This window comes from Molothrus aeneus, chromosome 5, assembly GCF_037042795.1.
Source record: "Molothrus aeneus isolate 106 chromosome 5, BPBGC_Maene_1.0, whole genome shotgun sequence".
NCBI lineage: Eukaryota > Metazoa > Chordata > Aves > Passeriformes > Icteridae > Molothrus > Molothrus aeneus.
In genome coordinates, this window is record NC_089650.1 from 11,530,428 (window position 1) to 11,549,730 (window position 19,303).

The window sequence follows — 19,303 nt, forward strand, 5'->3', positions numbered from 1 at the left end:
ACTGATACTTCTGCTGGTGAAAATATGAGTAAACAGAGCCAGCTGATTTATGAAGCAGAAATCACTTTCCTTATCTGTAGGGCCTTGAAGTGAGTTTCATTTCATTAACTGCCATATAAGTTGTCAGGGAATCCAAAGTGAGAAGGCAAGAAGAGATCTTTCCACCACTTCATTGTGGAAGGAAGTGGTTAGACTCATTCATTGGAAAAGAAAGAAAAGGTAGGAACCACACACAGTGACTGATAATTTAGACAGAGCATAAAAAAGCTGATTTCTATATAGTCGCGGGGTCCCTTGATGCAGAAATTTGTGGTAGGAAAACTAAGATGTGCAAATACAAAATGTGTCTGAAAGCACCAGCAGAAACAAGTAAAACAGAAGGATTAAAAAAATTGTGACTGTTGACAGCACAGAGACCAGATTGTTACCAAGACCCCAGAACAGCAGTGAGTATACCAGGAAAATGAAGGATGGAACTGAAGATGTGGAGAATGGCAGGAAGAGGAAGAACAGTATTTGATCCATAAAATCTCCAGAGGGAGACACAATGGAGGACTGTATCAGAAAAAGTAGGTCAGGTAGGTTGGACAGGATGAAAGAAAAAAACATTTACAGTCACTGCCAACACAAGAAGTAGCTTGAAGAGTGAAAGGCACATTCAAAAACCACTTGTTTTTCCCCAGACAAAAGAGACACGATGAAGAGTTTCAGCTGATATTCCCTTATCATATCCAAGTCATCTTGGCCAGACTCTCTTAGTGATCTGGCCAAGACAAATGAAATATGACAGATATTCTTAGTGGTTGTGTGTTTGATGCTATAAGACCATGAATGGGTGTTAAATCAGTATTGTTTAAAACAAAAAGCACTCTCTCATTCTCATTTTGCTACATTAGCAGCAACACAGACTGAGGGGTGGCATGTTGAATAAGGAAAATTAAAGCTCTGGGTGGATGAGTTATAGGTGTTGGCTGATAATAAATAGGTAGAAATAGAAAAGAGAAAATAGAAGTTTTCTGGTGGAACACCCACCTGAATATAACTGAAGAACAGGGGCTTGGTCATTGGACTGATGATGGCATGGCACACTGCTCAGACCCTATCCATGGTGAGGGGGGCCAGCTCTGTGGTCGCCTGTGCACTCCTGCAGTGAGTGCTTTGCTCACAATGTCTTCAGTCCCAAGAGCAATCAGATTTGGGATCAGCTTTGGAAACTCCCTTGGCAATACATGCTATTATCCTCATTACATTAATAATCATACAGTTCCTAGGAAGAATAAATGCAGCTGGTGATCAAAGAGACATGGTGTTTCCCACGGACAGAAAAATATGCTGCACACGTGCTCATGATTAAACACACTGATTAATTAATTGCACAATCTTTAAATTACACATGTTAGGCACATGAACACCATGTGACTCTTGCTCAATCCAATTAATGAGTGGGAATGGGGTCCTGTAGGGATGCATCCTCACCCCCTCTTCTCTGGCCTGCTTGCATCTGCTCTGTGATCTCAATAATTGTGGGTAAGAGCTGAGCAGTGAAGCACCCCTTGGCTGTACTGGGAACTCTTGCAAGGCTGGGGTGGGGACAGCACTGACCCTACCAGGAACTGCTGCTGCCTGGCCAAGGTGGAAGAGGAGAGTAGGAATGATCTGCCATCCTCTGGCAGCCCAGAAATACCCCTTATCTGGATTGCAGCCTGAGTGGAACAGTACTACCCTTACTGGAATTTTGAAATTTTCAGTAATTGCCAGTCTTGGATTGCGGCCAGAAAATTTACTGGTGACTGAAGCCAACCATCTCAGGACCCTATAAAACAGCATTCCTAAGCAAGACCCTTTCAGCTCTTCTGAAGTGCAGTGGGCTGCACCAGCACCTCCCTCTGAGTGGGACCTCTCAGTGTGTGAACTCCCAGTTTGTGAAACTTGGAGGACTTTTGGCTGGTAATGGGACCTGGGTTAATATCCCAGCTACTCATCCCCTGCCATTGAGAAACACCAAAAGGCATTAGATGTGGGTGTTTCACTCATTCTGGAGGGAAATTTTTAATAGGTGTGCCTTTGTAAATATACATATTGTGTGTGTGTGTATTGACTTGAACATTCTACAGCAAATATAGTAGACACGTTATCATGTTGAATCCATAACTGCCATTATTGTCATGATTGTAATTGATTATTGGCTAATTTAATATTTAAGGGCTCCTAAATCCTTTAGACTTAAACTATTGACCAAGTCAAAGCCTAAGTTTGTACCCAGCTGCACCCAAGCTCCTCTCTAAGAAGGAGAGAGGGCCACCCTTACCCTTTTCTGCCTTACTCCTTTTACATCGCTGCCCTCCACCTAAATCACTGGTTCTATTTTGCATTTTGTTTATATGTATTCTGCATGTAATATGTAGTAGGTTGAACCTTGCCATCAAACTTTGTTGTGCTTTTGCAAATTCATAATGAAATCTGTTTTCACCAAAACCTTTGATGGTGATTCTTTAAGCAAGCGAAACCATTTTGTGACGGGTCCAAGGCAGAAAGAGGCTCTAAGACAATTGAAATTGGCAACTTTTCTGCAAGCTGCAAGACTAAACATGCCGGATTCAACACATCCTTCTTAGCCACCATGCCAACTGCATTGCCAAAGGCAATATCTTGCCACAAAAAAAAAAAAAATCAGAAAACCAGTCAGCTGCAAATCAGGTGATACAGTCCATGTTTGGAAACACTTAGAGAAAACAAATGTTCCGGGTATATGTGGTCAGAGATCCTGAAAACTGCTTTAAGGCATAGCTTATCTGATTGACTGGGAGGAAAAACTTTATTTGATTTGGCATTGCCTGAACAAGAAAATACTTCTGTAAATAAATCTCTTGTCCCAGACAGTTGCATCCATATTACAACAGGTTTCAAGTGGAAGAAATGGGAGACAACACAAACCTCAGAGGTGCATTTGCCGTTACTAAGGTAAAACTGAAATAGACAGCATGGTTATAGAATGGCAGTGATTGATTCTGCTCATCTGATTCTGAAACAATGGTGCCTGTACTATCAGTATTCATTGTTATATTGGAGTTATAACTGTTACCCTGCCTGTGGCATGTGGGCTTTGTTGTTGTTTTTGTTCCAGTCCTAGGCATACATCTAAAGATGGTTCCTGTTCTGATACCAGTCATACACGTCCTCAACAGACCCTCCACGTGGTCATGTTGCAGGTCCCTTGTGCAATGTTTGAATTACAGGGTTGTGGTTTCCTTTGACATTGGGCTGCAGCATGCACCATTTCTGTGAGCTAAAGAAATACGTTCTACTAGTAAAATTTATTGCTTGCATAATTAATGTCTTAAGAGCAAAGCATTGCTGTCAGTCTGGTGACAACAGTAGCAACATGAATAGTTTAAATACCATAATTTTTGTTAGAAATGAGAAGCTTGACTCAGCAAATATATCAAAGAGTAATTAATTTTTTTAATGAATATGGTAACGTATGAGCAAAACCAGCACTGGGTACAGTGGTTGGGAATTTCCCCTCCAACTGCACACTGCCGGGCTTGCTGGTATTTAGTGATCATATTCATGCATATTCATAAGCTGGCTCAGCAGTTTCTATTTCCAATTTTTTACGTCACAATTCTATACTTCAGGACCGTAAATCTATGATGGTGATGGTTTGGTTCCTTTTGGTTTGGTTCCTTTTCAATTTCTATACTCTATTGGGATCTATTCCAGGTTTCAACATCCCAGGATGTACATCCCAGGATGTGTATCCCAGATGGTGGGGTCTAGCTTCCAGATGTGGGGTCCAGCTTCTATTTTCTAGGACCATTAATCTATGATAGTGATGTCCAGCTTCCCTTTTTGAAATCATTAATCAGTGATGTTGATGTCCATCTTCCTTTTTCAGGATGTTTTCACTGTTTCCTTAGGAGCTTGAGATAGGTTCACTTCCCTCTTTTGCTTAAATCCGTTATACATTCTAAAGCTACAGGTTAAGAATCCTTAATACAAAGCTATAATCCAAAGGTTCTTATTACAAAACAGCTTAATTCTTAATTACAAGAAAAATCTCTTATCAAAAAGCAACATTCTAAAGTTATAATTCAAATACTCTTACTACAAAAGAGCTTAAGACTTATAATAGTTAATTGCAAACAAAAGATTGGTTCAAAGGCCTTCTTCCATGCTTTGCTTTCCTCAGTTGTTTATTAGAACTCATCTTTATAACTGTCCCATGGCCGTGTTCCACACATTTCACAATTACAATTACACAGGTTACCTTTATTTACCTGACACAAAACACAACTTTGTAATTCACATTTTTACTGAAAAAGCCACATTAATTAGCAGTTAAAACAGCTGTATGGAAACTTCCTAGTAGCTGTCTCTGTTCTCTGGTATTAGAATCACTCTCCCAGTACCCCTCTGGCCCCAAAGGTTGACCACGAAATAGGAGATTTGTTGGTGTCTCTTGTTCTTCGTTGGGAGAAATTTGATGCTGGTGGTGGAAACTTCCTCTCTCTAGGGTCTGTGCTTAGATTTATTTTTATATATTTTGTAACAAGCACCACATCTTCCTCTTTCTTCATTGCTTCACAATTTCTTATTATAACAAAATTCACTGTCTGCTATATTTTATATTATGTTAGACACTTCCTCTTTGTTCTCTCTCTTTTTTTTCCTCTCCTTAAAACTGGTTTTATCCAGCTCCCAAGGCTACATTCCTTTAGTGACCAATAACTGAGTGCCAGTAATGTGTTTATGACCCTGGGGTCTCTGGTATCATCATGTGCCTGGACTTTCAAGGACTCTGCTATCATCCTGCACTCCTACTCTTCTAGGCAATTCTAGGTCACAGACACAGAATAATGACCTATTTGCACTAACCACAGTTTCACAAAAAAAAGTTCTAATACAGTTTAGTGTACCATTGCACAAAGTTCACTAATGTCAGAACCAGTTAGATAACACTATATGTAATCTGATTGTTAGGCAACTGCTGTTACAGCTAAACCAACAAATGCAGAGCCCCTTGCGGGCCAAAACAAGCTCAGACAAAGCAACTCTTGGCAAATCTCAGCCCTGAAGCAGTACAGAAATTAACTGCAGCCTCCTGCCTCTGTACCAGCAAACACAACACCAATTTACCTGGGCTTCAAGGCTACACCATCAAAATACAGTGTCCTGACAGCATTTCCATCTGTGACTCCATGGGTTTTACATCTATTGAGATACAATGCGCTGGCAGCATGGCTCATGTTTTCTCTGATGTAACTTGATGTGCTTTAATATACTGTATCTTGATAGTTTTATCTGAGTGCAGAGTTTTAATAGTCTTAGCACACTCAACCTTCAAAATTCACTTTATTTATTAGTGGTAATACAAGAAATACATACATTGCCTTTTTTAAACTGCTTCTCCTTAATATCTGTCTCATTATAGCTTATTACTGGTATGAGTTTAAATTTGATTCTGTTCAGATTTTGATTCCATGCCCTTAGAAAGGAAGGACCAAAACAAGAATGCACAACCACTGTGAAAGAATATCATGTGGGTAGAAGGCTTTGGAGCACGAATTTATAATTTCAGCACAAGCAAAATGCGGCTGGCTGTTAGAATTTCAGTGTTAAGTGCATTGGATGTGCAGCTGTGAACTCCTGGGCAGATGATCCCAGAATGCAGGCCTGACAGTGATTTTAGAGGTCATGAGGTGATAAAAGGATGAGTGTTTTGAGATTCAGATTATTGAGTGCAGGGATTATGATTCTGGATATTTGCTTGAGCCAAAATGCGGTGGAGAGATGGGAAATGGGAAGGTTATTTCAATAAGTGAAGAGATTGATAAATGGATGAATCTGTCTAGGAACCATTTGTGGATCAGATGTGAAAGCTCATCAGAGAAACAGGATTAGGAAACTGACTGAAAGAATGGTGAATATGTCTGTTAGAGAGAATGCCAGCCTGGGGCATGTGATGCGGTCAGTAAAACCAAACATCGGTGCCCAACAGAAACAGGAAGATTAAGAAAACAGGAAACTGGAAACTGGAAATACACCCCACATGTGGGGTGTATTTGTGACTCTGCAAGTCACTGACTCAGCTGGAGGCCCTGGCTTCAAGGGTTTAGTGACCATGACCGGTCTCCAAGGTCTGAGGATGAAGCAACAGTGGCAAGCATTGACCTTCAGCTGTCCTGACTACATAAGCGGTGCACGAAAACTGTTACAGAGTTGGAACAAAGACAGTGGACAGGAGTGGGAAGAGCTGAAATTACTGGTTATCCCTGATCTTGACAGTTTAAAGAAAATCGGTTGATGGGCATTGGGGATTTAGTTCTTTGAAACCTCTTTCTGCAATGCAGATGCTGTTCATTATGCACTCAGCTTCACTAGAAACTCCTTCAGAGTGAGATATTTTAACGTGGATAACTGAGTTGCATCAGGAATGGTGAGAGATGCAAAATAAAATAGGAAAATATAAGAATAGAAATGATGGAGGTAGAGGTGCCCTTTTGAATATGCATATATGCAGCTTTGTGTTGGAAGTTTTTGACAGAACACAATTTTAAGGACCTTCACAATTTAAAGGTGAAGGTCCTGCTGTGGCTATAAATAGGATGGGTTGTCTGTCATATAAAATCAATGAAATGACATAATGAAAAATGAGTACTTGCACCACGGTTAAAATGGGTAGACTACAAAAAATATTCTGCTGGTTTATATCCCTTTGATAGCTGTGAAAAACGAGGTTCAGTCTCCTGGTAAAATTTAAAACTTTAATAAAGAACAACAGGAGACAAAGATGATAGAGCAAAGTTTAACAGCTGGGTGCTTGGCATTCAGCCAAGAGCACACCTGCTGTTTCAGAGATACCCTTTACATACCTTTTCCATTGCACCAGCCTATTACCTACTCATGAACAATTATGCATATTTAGACTTTTCCCCAAACTAGTTTACATGTTCCAAGAACTGTTTAGCATGGCTCCTCCTCGATTCACCTTTTTGGAGCATGAGTATTCCTTGGCTGTGGTTTTAGTCCATCCTTGTTATCACATCCAGCCTGGGCTTTGGTCCATACTTTCTACAGATGGTGGTTGCTGATAGCTGGCTTATCAGTAGCAGGGGTCTTCATCATAACATTAATTGGATGTTATCTCAACCAAGCAGGCAGTTCAATTACCACAAGCATAACTATATCAGCTATTTCACTACTATGTCTAAGTTTCGTTAATAGCAGAAATAAAAACTGTATCTTTATAGCAAAGTTACTTTAACATTATACATATAGCATCCATTTTAATATCTGTGAAAAGCCAACATTATAATGAATATTTATGACAATAGCCATGTTATTCACTGCAAGGGGAGGACTTGGAAATATTGGCAAGGAGTCAAGGACGGGGCTTGGTGTGCACGACCCAGTCTCAGTTCAGAAACATGAACATCCAGTGCCTGCTGACAACCATCAGCTCACAGTGACCCCAGCTTCTAATTACTGCAGCACTGAATTGGTTGAGTGCAACTGTGTGGGTGTGATAATCGGCTGTCAAAAAGGAAGGAGTGTGTAACACTGAGCTGAACCTTGGATGCCTTGCCCAGCTGTCTGCTCTTGCCACGGCCAGTGGGGCAGGGCTGACTGGGGCACAGCCTCAGGGTGTGTCAGCAAGGGCCAGGGGATGCACCCAACCAGGGCTGTGATGTGGATACAGGTAATAAAAAAAGGATACTGTTCGACAGCATCTCCATAACAAGCAAAACACTGTTTCTTTCAGTGAAAACACAATTTCCACCTATTATTAGCAAATATCACGGAAATAACAAGTGTGGGAGTGTGTCTGAGAGTGTAATTATTCTGAGAATTCATGTGTGCCTTCATTATTCTGCGAATTATGGAAAGTCAGTGCAATGGATCAGTAAGGTTTTTTGTGTTCCAAGATGCAGGGAACAATACTGTTACTGATGGTGGGTTTTCAGTGGAATAAAATTAACTTTGTGTGGACTACAAATCATAGTGACCTGACCAGTTTATTCAGACTCAATCTTGTCAAAAATCAACATAATGTAGAGCAATTATAAATGGAATCTGAGCAGGTAGATGAGCTGAAACACACAAATATGACAGGCCATGGACTGCATGTGAACCCGTGACAGAATGGATATTGAAACCAGAACATGTTTAGGCCATAGTACCTCCATTTTAAAATGGCATCATTGATAATCACTCCCAGTCCTGGCACCAAAAGATCCCATTCTTCTTTGGTTTTTACCTCATATTATAACTAATTATCCATTTGCTCTTTTCACTGTTCCTGCACACACCTGACTGTCTCTGCCCAGATTCCTCCCAAGAAACCCAACACTCACCATAGTAATTCTATCTAGTTTACCTGAATTCTGCTGTTGCTGATGTTTCTTCTCAACTTGGTGATTCCAACACTGTAACCTTGGCAATTTGGCCCAATGCAGTGTAATGCATATAATTGCTGGACTGCACCAGCCTTCAAGTAGAGTATCCTGACACCACCTTCCAATAATTGATTCATGGTGGTATGTGTCATGGACTCCTTTACTTTTTCAGAGTGCTCTCCTGTGCACAGTTCAGCCGTGGCAGACACCAGGGCTCAGTATACCTGATTCCTGCAGACTACAAGGTGTAGGTTTCATAAATCAAGCACACAGAGGGACAAAAAATTATCTCTTTTACAAAGTAAAATTCACAGGAACCCATCTAATGCATAGCCCCTGCCTACCTAATACATATTTATTAGGGATGTGATCTTACACAATGCTTAAGTGACTTGAGTGAATATTATCAGTTAAAAAAAATCGAAATTCTTCTTTAAGCAACTTCCATTGTAAAAGTTATCTGACAACATCAGTTATATTTACAAAAGGTGACAGAAAATTCAGCCTTGGGGGCAGATACCTTGACTCACAGAGTGCTGGTCACACCTCACCGTATTCCAGTTCCTGTTTGCACAGGATACTGTGCAAGTGTACATACTTTACCAAGGAGAGGCCGTGGAGGAAGGGGCAGGGATGCCACACCAACAGCAATAGGCTGGGAGGTATGCTCTGACAGCTTGGAACCTGGAGAATGCAAAGGTCAAGGATCCCCAAAAGATTAGGCACTGGCTGGCAAGGAAACCAATTCACAATGAGCATCCCAAGTGCATCTGCTGCAGCAGACTCCTGATATCTCTGCTGTGATGGGAACTTGTGAGGGTGTGAAAGGGTAATAGAAATGTAGCATGATATTGAGTTTGTTTTAATTCAGAAACAAGTTTTAATTCCTCATTTGTACAGGCCTTTGAAATCCCTTTGGCATGTTGAGAAGGATATTCAACTCTGTAGCTACTGATTTTCAGATGACAGAATTATAGTATATCTCAAGTTGGAAGGGACTCATAAGGATAATCAAGTCCAACTGTCTGCTCCTCACAGGACTTTCTATAGCCAAACCATATGACAAGGAGTGTTTCTCAGGTCCTTGAATTCAGACAGCCTTGGGAAGCTTGTTCATTGACTGGCCATCCTCTCAGTGAAGAACCTTTTCCTAATGTCCCCTGTGGACTCCCCTCACACAGCTTTGTTCCATTTACCAGAAACTCATGCATGACTATAGTCGGAAGGCACTGCCCTTAGCAGACGCTTCTGTTGCCTGACAAAGGACAAGAGATAATTAGCCATGCCCTGACAGCCTTGGCACATTACCTGCCTCAATCATCCTGGAGACTGACAGGTGACTGAAGCCAAGCATTTTGCAACCCTGTAAGCAGCAGTCTTAAGCGAGACCCTCCGAGCTCTCCTGGATGTCAGCAGCTTTGTGTCCCAGCCTCTGACTCCAGGTGGGACAGCTCTCAGAGCTGCCAGCTCTCACGCTGGTACTTGGAGGACCATCTCTGGAAGCTGTGTTGAAAGGGGGCCTGTGTTGATCCACCACTCTTCAATGCTCAGCTTGCTCAGAGATGCAAAGGCATTCCTTCACTGACCTCGGCGCGGGGGGAATTTTTAATAGGAACCTTTGTAGATGTTGCCTTCTGTCTGTGTGTCTGAGTGTCTGATTGGCTTTAGATCCCTTAGGGCAAGTACTGTATGAAAATTGCCAGCTTAGATTTATAGTTCAGTTACTCTACTTATGGCAAACTCTATTGAATAATTTTCTAAGTGTTAAAATAATGATTACGTGCTTCTAAATTTTTTAGACATAAAACTCTTGAGCAAGCCTGAGGCTAAGTTTGGCAAGGGGATCCATTCTGAATATTGTGACCCAATGGGTATGTCTCCCTCACTCTTTAGCACTCCCATCCTTTTGTAACCCAGAGTCTGTGAAAATTATTTTAAACATTTTTGGATGCAGTTTTTCTTTGTATGCTTTATTCTATGTGGTAGTAAACTTTGCCACTGAATTCTCTCAGTGTGAAAGCCACACTTTCAAAATATATATTAAAACCTCTGTTACTAATGACTTTGATGATGATGATTCTTTAAGCAGCCAAAATACTCATTCATGACATCCCTCTCAAGGAAGATGTAGGCTGCCATAGGGACACCCCTCAGTCTTCTCCAAGCTGAAAAAATGAAGTGGCCTCTGCCACTCTTCACAAAGGTTACAGTTGAGGCCATTCACCACCTTGGTCACCCTCTTCTGGTCACTCTCTAGTAATTTGATGTTATTCTTATATTGGGTTGCCTAAAACTCACACACAACTCTCCCTACAGTGGTGGGGTCACACCAATACAGGGTAGAGCAAGACAATCACCTCCCTCAAAAGGCTCAAAGTGCTGTGCTTGATATCCACCTCAGGATGTGGTTGGCCCTTTTGGCTGCCTGGGAACTCTGTTGATTCATACCCAACTTGCCATCAATCCAAATCACCAGCTCTCTTTTCAAGGGCCTTTTCTTCAGCCTCACATCCCCGCTACTAGTGAGAGATGACTCTGCCTGAATTAAGAGATTTACTAGTGAGAGATGACTCTGCCTGAATTAGAGAGTTGCTAGTTGAGAGATGACTCTGCCTGAATTAAGGTGCAAATGAGACCATATGCTGGAGTCAACTACATGGACTTTATTTAACAAACATGAGGTAGGGAGATAGAAAAATAACTAGAAAACAGAGGAGAGAGGAGGAGAGAGAGAGAGAGAGATATCAAGCAGATCCACCATCCATGGAGCCAGGGGTGTCCCATTGCTCCTTGCTCACCCTGGGCTTCTCAGTGGTGGGGTGATACTTGTTCTTTTGGTGGTCCCATCTTTATACAGTCCAAGTTCTGAGTATCAATGGAGGTGTGTTCATGTTCCTAATTTACACATGAAGTGAGGTTGGGGGTGTCTTCATGGCATGCAAAAGTGAGGGTAGGCAAGGTCCTCTTTCTGAGAATGCTTCCTCCAAGGCTTTGAGAGGCTTCTGTTGGTTGCAGGTACTGTCTGTCCATTATATGGGGTGATCTTTGTTTGACCAGTTGTATGTGTATGAGTAGTTGTTTCCTTTCACACAGCTTGCCACAACAGAAATTTGTGTCTGGATGCATTGACCAGGATGTGCTAACCAGATAAAGCCTCCACCAGGCCTGGAATGGGAGCCTTCCTGTTGTAATAGTGCAGAAGAGCATTTCTTCGGATAGGGGTACACATTTCTGTGCAAAAGTGGTAAGGGCAATAAGCAAAGCACTACAAATCAAATGGCAATTACACACGCCCTATCGCCCACAGGCCAGCGGCCAGGTGGAAAAGATGAACCATCTTATTAAGCAGCAGATTGCCAAAATATGCCAGGAGACTAATTTGCATTGGTATCAAGCTTTGCCTATTGCTCTGCTTAGACTGAGAGTCAAGCCAAGATCGAAAGAAAGGCTAAGCCCATTTGAAATTCTGTACGGCAGACCTTATGCTATGCAAACTGTAAATGGGGACGCTGTAGATCAAATAGGTAATCAGTATATTTATGACTATGTGATTATGGTGGGGAAGCAATTTGACAAGAATGCTGCGGTGGTGATTGACCACCAACCTAAACAACCTAACTGTAAGTTGCATCCTTTTAATCCCGGTGATTGGATGTATGTTAAGAATCTTTTAGGAAAACCCCTACAAGAAAAGTGGGAGGGACCTTTCCAAGTGCTGCTGACCACCTTCACCGCGGTTCGAATCAAGGAGCGACCTACGTGGATCCATTACTCACGGGTCAAGAAAGCACCGGGGAGTAAACAAGAGGAGTAGACACCGTGACCCGGATTCCACTCCAGACCCCTACTATCCTGATCATCAGACCCTTGGGGTTCCATATGAATGCCAGCCAAGTTCTCTTTGGATCCCAGCTAAATGGATAAGACCTGCCTTGGATGTGGAGCCTTCTGAATCAGCTGACCCCTCGGGATCACGAGAGAATCCAGCACCACCCACACTAAGGAAATACAAATGGTAGGAAGATCAATGGGGGAAACCATACTTATGATAGTTATTTTTCTAACATCCATACAATTCGGGCAGAATGTAGTTTTTCCTCGAAACTCTGCCCCAATAGACCCATGGTCCAATGCACACCAGTGTATTCACCCGGAGTCAGGGATGAAGGGGCCCTATTTCGAGGTTTATGCCTTACGTAACAATCAGCCATACCCAAAAGAGGAATGGGATAAGCGGACATACCTAGTGGCACAGAAGGGAGATCAAATCCAAATTGGGTGCCGGGAACTTGACCCAGTAGAAGGAAAAACAAGGCGGCTGGTATTAACAATCCAACCCTTGATGCCAACTTTTAAACATAATCTGATTACCTTTAGTCCAGTGAAAATGGGCAAGCCCACCGTTTGGATCCAGCAAAAGGGCCCAATTTCATGTCTGTGGAGTGACTTCAGGGAAGACCCACCTGGATCACAACCCCGAAACTCGGTAATTTATAGAGAAGATTCACTTGGGGAACTACATCCTCAAAATATAACCTTTGACCCTCACCCTCTCCTCTTTCCTGTGGGAAAGATCGTAGCATCTAGCGGTCCCGAGGAAGGGAAAGCACAGTGTGAGATGGCATTTAGATTAGATCAGTCGATGACGTTTGCATGTGAAAGGGAGTCGAAAACGCTGGAACAGGGTACTAGTTTCCCCAGACGTGTTACCAGATACGAAGTGGCATCACCGGAAGACATGATCTCCTTATATCTAAATTTAGACTTGCCCCAAGAAATTACTCCACCAATGGAATGTAGAAAGGTGCATAACTTAACCTTTATCGGGCCCCAGGTAGTAAAAAGGTCAGATGAACAGAAGATTTATGCTTAGATGCTGAAAATAGTGTATGCACTTTTGAAATGCTTCCACACAATAGAGTACGGTCGCAGGTTTATTATGTAGGGAATGGATGCACCTGCGTCAGAACAGCTTGCAGTAACGTAACTGTAGATAGTTGCCAAGAAGAAACTAACAATACTAACTTTTGTGTATGTAATTTTACCAAGATACCGCTCCTGTAACCACCCAGCAGCTAATTAATGCAGACTACGACCTGTATCATGAGTTGCCAAAATTACAGATAGGTATGGATGTTGAGGTTCTTAAGGCGATGCTCGTGCATCCAGAAGTAAGAAGACTGGTGTAAAAAGTGAACCAAACAGTTAAGCGCATGGTCCTACAGGTGGAGCACAACTCAGAAAGAATAAAAAACATCCTGACTGAAGTAGAACAAGTAGGCCAACATCACTGGTGGGACGTTTTCACAGGATTTTCCCCAACAGCAACACAGGTCTTTCATTACCTGGTACACCCGATACTAATTTTAACTATAGCAATGCTTATACTGACTTTTATGAACCTATGCTTGTGGTGGAGGCTGAAATCCTTGATGAGTAAGATCCAAATGATTTGGGTGATGGTGCGGGCGTATCAACGCCCCGAAGGATTAGAACTTGACGAAAGAATTCGTAAGTTATAAGAAAAGGAGGGAAATGAAGCCCCTAAAACAGTTACTTTCAAGAGATGATGGGTTAAAGCATAGAATATAAAGCAGTTATGGGAAATATTCAATGTTAGGAAACCACATAGAGCAATAAATTGGGTAAGGTATGGAACACAATGACAGGGAAGAGATAAGGACAGACAGTGATAAGTTCAGTGCATTTCAGAGCCAAGAAGAACTGCTGGGTAAAGCACGTTTAGGGCCAACATGTCAAATTGACCCTGAGACCCTTGCCAAGGCCTGGAGACTAAGCCAACTACACCGGGAATTGACCAAATTTGGGGAGAGGTTCAAAAGTTTAAAGAGGAAGACTCCTCGAAGCTGATGAAGGCCGACCGGAACGACCCCTGAGAAGATCCTCAAAAGAGAAGTCCCCGCCCACGCTCCGCCTACACCACTCCCCATATGTATATGCATGAATATGATGTAATCCCAAACCTAAAACTGTATAAAAAGGTACGCTTTTGCTGTAAAGATTCAGAAATCCCATTTTAGGATTTCTCCGACGTCGTAATAAAATACCTCCTGCTTATTTGACTGAGTCTCTTAAGCAGTAATTTCTCGCCTTTTGGGGCAAAAATCGGCATCAAATCTCACACCTGAGGAGTTGCAGCTGTACTAATCACCAAAGATTAGGAACAGGCCTGCCCTTCATAGGCCACAGCTGTGTCCAATAAGAAGACGAGTGCTACAAAAGAGTGGGTTAGCTGGGTGAGGAGAGAGCTGGAGTTTGTTGGCTGTGCTGTGAAGAAGAAGTAGAAGTCAGTGCTGTGAGGAGCTGCATGTGAGCAATCACTGAGAAGGTATGGGACTTAAGCAGTAAGATGACAACATTTATCCTGTTGCAAGTCCTTCCCTAGCCTTAAACAGTGTTTCAGATAGGCAACTGTGCTTTTTAACTCCTTACAGTTCCCAATTTGCACATGTAACCAGAATTACCCTCTCCCAGGTGATAAATCCAGAACTTGCTCTTGATATACTCATAGAGGTGGATGACTGTGAGAGCTCTCCAGTCAATCTAGATCTCTCTGTAGGATATCTCTAGAAGTGGGTTGTGGGATTTTTGAGGGGGTCTTGGGTGGTCTCAATGCTTTGGTCAACAGTTCATGCCTGCTTCTTGACTTCATCTTGGTACTTGCACTGTTTTTTGGGTGTAGTCTCAGAACAGGGAAGTGGGCCCCAGAAAGGTGCTGCTCCTCCTACATGCAGATTTCCTCTCCCGCCACATCCTGTTCAACTCTGCCCACTTGCACTACAGTGGCTACTGCTGCTGTTTCACACACAGCAGAACACAAACTCCTTGGTGCCCAGGCTTCTGCACAGCCCTAGCCAGGGACAGGACACAATGATGCTTTATTAGTCCAAAGAAAGGAACAGTGTGTCTCAAAGAAGCAGATAACAGAATGTAAAAGTAGACACACAAGATGCTAAACGTAGCTGGAACCAGTGGATAAACACATAATGAGGGATATAGTGGCTTTTGTGGCACAGCCACGTAATAGGAAGCAACAGTATGTGCCCTAAGAGAAGGTCAAGACATGGTCATCTGTAACACTGTGGGCACTTGGTGAGTGGGACCACCAGAAACCCCTTCAGATAACCCTCTACAAGTCCTCATAAGAGGACTTCCAGTAAGAGGGAGATGCATGGAAATTGGTTCTAGGAAAAGTGATGTTCATGTCTTAGCCAGGAAGTACACTGTAATCCATATGTATGAGCATGGTGGAATAACTGCGTTGCTGTAAAGTGTCCTGACACACCTAATTAGAGGAAATATTCTCCAGGTGACAAGGAATGCCTGCTTTCTAATACTTCAAAACTGTAATAGAAAATTTCTTAAGAAAAAAAGAAGGACCAGGCTTTTATATGGTGAAGTTATTGACTGCCAGTCATAGGCCAGCTGTGTCAGCCCAGCAACTTTAAATACCTTATCTGTAGTATCACTTGTTGGCTGCTTAATAAGGAAATTTGCCTGCCACATCCTCACCTGTGCCACTGTTCTTCACATCCTCAGAATGTCAGACTTCAGCATTGTTGAGTTGTCACTAAAATGCAGGAATAAAACTCCCTAACACCGGGAGTAGTTTTAAGAAGCAGGCATTGCTTCATGATGGTGCAGGATGCACTGGGATAACTCCAGTGAGTTTTTATTAGTCTCCAGTTGTATGAGCAAATGGCATGAAAGAAACTTATCCAACATCAATTTTATGTTGATAGGAAAAATATTTGCTAATATCTTCACAAAAAACTCGATGGGTGGGGGTCTTCACTAATGATAGCAGAAATAGGGCATTATTGTCTCCAGGAATGACTGAAAGAGCCAGTCAGGTTCTGGAAGATGGCTGTGGGGGCCTTTAGGGGGAATGGATCTTCATGTCTTTATGAACACCAAACTGAGCAAGTTACAGAAGCCAGACAGCTGGACCCAGGCAGTTTGATTTTCTGAGTTGAGAGTAATAGGAGGAAGTCTATTTTGGAGCTCAGGAAGCCTGAACTTGAGGGGAAAATGACCATGCATGTTCAAGAGGGAATATGTAGTAGGTGGTTCAGGAAATCCATGCTTTCCTAATACCTCAGCCAATGAGGAAAGGAACACAGCAACACACAGTCAGGAGTTTAGGATAAAAGGAGGCTGTGCCCTCCAAAACCTCGGGACACTTCACAGGGGTCAAGCCTAGTGTACTCTCTCCCTGTATTGGAATTTGCTGGACTCCTCTCTCTCTCTCACCTTTACAGACACTGACTTTTCCACACAATGTGAATAAGCAGATGCTTCTTTATTTTGGTGCCAGGAAAACAGGGAATTACTCCTCCTGGCACGTTCTACTTCGTAAATAAAATCCATCCTTTTGATGCTGGGTCATGGTTATGTAAGTTCTTCTACATTTTATGCATAATATGCCTGCTCTTAAATCTAACCTTCACCGTAACTCGTTTTGCTAGTTAAATAAATAACTTCATCAGTATTCCTACTTTAAGACAATTGGGGCATCTCTGCTGAGCTCTACTGATTGGAATCCTTGCTATTCTAATCAAGGTGGGAAGGGTAGGGGGTTTCCAAGCAGCATAGCTGCCCTGCATGATGATCTCCAGAGTTTCTGGAACAAAACATAAGACATTCATTAGCTTCTTGGCGAGGTTTCTGCTGCATATTTTAAACACAGCACTCCTGGCATTCCCATACGTTACACTTCACAATTTTCTACTTGTAATCACCACCACCTCTTTTATATTATTAAAACTATTCTTTTATAACATTTCTTCCAACTGAGGTCTCAATTGGCCCTTAGTCCTCGGGGGTATGTGAAAGAACCACTCTATTTTTCTTAAAAAAAAAAACGTGACGCGCTCGAAGCAGGGAGCTGTGGGAGTTCTCCGGAGAGCTGAGGAGGCAGGAAGGGAGGCAGGGAAAGGGGCAGGGAGGAGGGGCTTAGCCTGGAGGGATCTGAGGACCAGGAGGCTCAATCTATCGCCGGGTGAGCCCCGGGGCAGCGCGGCCCCGATCCCGCAGAGCCGGCGGGCAGGGCAGGGCCGGGCAGGGCAGGACGCGCCGCCCCCGCTGCCCGCAGCTCCCGCCCCGCTGCCCAGCCGGGCTCTCCTTCCGTCTCCCATCGGGGCCGACACTCGGGGCTCCGGACGAGTCGCTGCCTGGGCTCGGTGAGGACGTGCGGCGGCGCGGAGGGAGGGAGGGAGCGGGGCGGTGGGGCCGGGCCGTGCTGTCCTCCCTTCCCTTCCCCTGCGGCCCCCGGGGCTGCCAGGAGCCGCTCCCCGGGAGCTGCCGGCCCTGCGGAGGGCTCGGGGCGGGCGGAGCCCTCTCGGTGGCCGGGCCCGGGAGCGGGGAGGCCGCAGCAGCAGCGAGCGGGGGCCGCGGGCTCGGTGGGGCGGCGGAGCGCGGGGCCCGGCGGCTCGTCCGCTGCTGGTCTCGCAGAAACAATTACCATCAATTAGCGAGAGAGTCCTGCGAGTCCTGCCTGAACAAGGACAATGCGATGCGCAGGCTCCGGAACGCATCCCCCGCCCCGATCACCTTAAGGAGGCAGAGGTTTGTTTTTGCTGTTTCTCCGTAGGGTATGACAGTGCAGGGAGATGCGGTTGAAAGATACTAAAACCACCTAAAACAACAACAAACGAGGAAATCCCTCCCTCTTCCTCTCCCTCACAAAACTGACAAGAGAAAGTAATCGCTGTCAGGGTTGAAGATTGGCTGCTTCGAGTGTCCTGTGTTTAAATTCTGCGATCAAAGTCCAGCGTTAGTGATTTTTGTGCTTCAGCCTCTCAGATAGGCATCACAAGATGTGCGGTAAGGAGCCGGTGCTCTGCTTTGTGTAAGAGGGACACCTGCAGTCGTGTTTTATGATATAACTGATAAAATTGTTTATACTATCAAAGAAAAAAAAAAAACCAAAACCAGAACGCATTTAAAGAGGTATAGGCTTGCTATTTCTGCTTTGGGTTGTCTGAGTAGTGTAGCTGATAGAATTAACTTATTTATTCCATCTGCAGAGGCAGATGGAAATATGAGAAAATAGTGCAAGTACCCCATCAATGTGTAGCAGCTTTCTTCCCGTGCTTTGTTGGTCCGTGACATGAATGAAAACCGGAGGCATCAGGTAGAACATGAGTAGATTTTCTGCCGGAGCACTGAATGTGTTTCAGAAGCCCATAGGAATGCTGGCAGTTGTTTTCCTAGAAGTTGTTAGGGGCTGACTCAACTCTTTCTAGGAGCTCCGTGGTAACTTTGGGCATTTCCCTGCTCTTAACTAGCCTCCTGGGAGGACTTAAAAATAGAATAAGACAAACCCAGCTCGTCATGACTCCTGGTAAATATTTTCTCCTGAGAAAATATTCGTCTGAGAATGATGGGAGTAAAACTTGTTACAAACATCAAAAACTCCTACTGGGCTCTTATCACCCTGTTCCCTTGAACTGGCCAACTGATGTCCCAAAACATTCAAACAGATATTCCTGGCAGAGAAAACAGACTTGTGATAATGGTTGCTTTTCTTGATGCCTGTGCCAGTATAAAAGTTCCCCTGGGTCTCAAGGTGCAAGGTCTTGGAAAATTCACTGCTGTGGTTCCCAAGATGTTTACCAGGACCCGTTAGTTCAGTGTGTTTGTGTGGCTCACTGCAGTGATTTGGGAGGCAGAGTTCAAGGATCCAGATATCTTCGTAGTTTGAACTTAAACAGTATTTTTTCCCTCAGAAAAAATATATTGTCTGATGTCTTGACAGAAGGCAGAAAACATTACAGCATGCTTTATGTCAAGTCTATTATGGGGTGTTTTGGTCTAAATAAAAGCTAAAACTTTCTCCAGTTCACTGGTCTGCTAGAATTTTTGGAAGTTTTATTTTTATT

At 43.4% G+C, this 19,303-nt stretch overlaps 1 protein-coding gene across 1 annotated transcript in view; it reads left to right on the forward strand.

The window, feature by feature from the left end:
- Nucleotides 1-17,552: 17,552 nt before the first annotated feature.
- Nucleotides 17,553-19,303, forward strand: part of RESF1 (retroelement silencing factor 1) — a 29,000-nt gene continuing 27,249 nt past the window's right edge. Inside the window, exon 1 of the mRNA XM_066549642.1 lies at nucleotides 17,553-17,602. The gene's annotated coding sequence lies outside the window, so the exon portion shown is untranslated. The remainder of the gene's footprint in view (nucleotides 17,603-19,303) is intronic.